Below are 1267 nucleotides of genomic sequence, written 5' to 3'. Positions count from 1 at the left end.
TCTTTAAAGTTGAGCAATATTGGCAGTAAAATATGAGCAGCTACTTTTCAACACTTTTTCCTTTTTTGGTTGATTTCCACCTATTTCAAATGTCCAGATTAAAAGATAAATAATTGGCACTGTGCCAAGGTTTGGGTTTCCAACTAAGGTCTCAATTGTGTCATACATGTATGTCTTTCACTTTGGTGGATGCTAAATGTTTATTCTAAGAATATGCTTTTTCCCAATTCTCATTTCTGATTTTTATGTATCAGTGGATGCAAAATTGTCTTTCTAGTTGAATGAATAATTTTGGCTAATGCACATGGAACTTTGCACCCCAGATTCTTCCCATGGTCATTATCAAGTGAAGCTCTCAAAAACATGAGCTAAGAGGCTAGAAATATTCAGGGATATTTCTCACCCCAACTCAGAAATTCTTTTTTTTTTTTTTTTTTTTTTTTTCAAGATGCCGTCTTGCTCTGTCTCTCAGGCTGGAGTGCAGTGGCGCGATCTCGGCTCACTGCAACCTCCACCTTCCGAGTTCAAGTGATTCTGCCTAAGCCTCCCGAGTAGCTGGGATTACAGGCACGCACCACCACGCCTGGCTAATTTTTGTATTTTTACTAGAGACGAGGTTTCACCATGTTGGCCAGGATGGTCTCGAACTCTTGACCTCCTGATCCGCCCACCTTGGCTTCCCAAAGTGCTGGGATTACGCACCTGGCCCAGAAATTCTTTAAGTAAGAGGTCATTCTAATTCCCCTTTCCAAATATTCAGGATTATCTCTGTAACAGCCCAGCAAAATGTTTTCCCTTTGGTTATTTGATAATTCCCTTCTAATCAAGTGACTATTTTAATTCCCAAGGCACAAATCAGAATAAAATCATGGTGATTTTAACTGCATAGTTGAATACTTTGTCGAGCATGAGCTTGTATCCTTTTTAAATTTTTCACTGGAGGCCAGGCACAGTGGCTCTCGCCTGTAATCCCAGCACTTTGGGAGGCTGAGGTGGGTGGATCACTTGAGGTTAGGAGTTTGAGACCATCCTGGCCAACATGGTGAAACCCTGTCTCTACTAAAAATACAAAAAGTAGCCAGGCGTGGTGGCACATGCCTGTAGTTCCAGTTACTACGGAGGCTGAGGCAGGAGAATTGCTTGAACCAGGGAGGCAGAGTTTGCAGTGAGCCAAGATTGTGTCATTGCACTCCAGCCTGGGCAACAAGAGCAAAACTCTGTCTCAAAAACAAAAAAATTGTCACTGGTGACATGATGGGTGGAGACT

This window comes from Piliocolobus tephrosceles, chromosome 15, assembly GCF_002776525.5.
Source record: "Piliocolobus tephrosceles isolate RC106 chromosome 15, ASM277652v3, whole genome shotgun sequence".
In the NCBI taxonomy this organism is placed as follows: domain Eukaryota; kingdom Metazoa; phylum Chordata; class Mammalia; order Primates; family Cercopithecidae; genus Piliocolobus; species Piliocolobus tephrosceles.
This window is presented reverse-complemented; position numbering follows the sequence as displayed.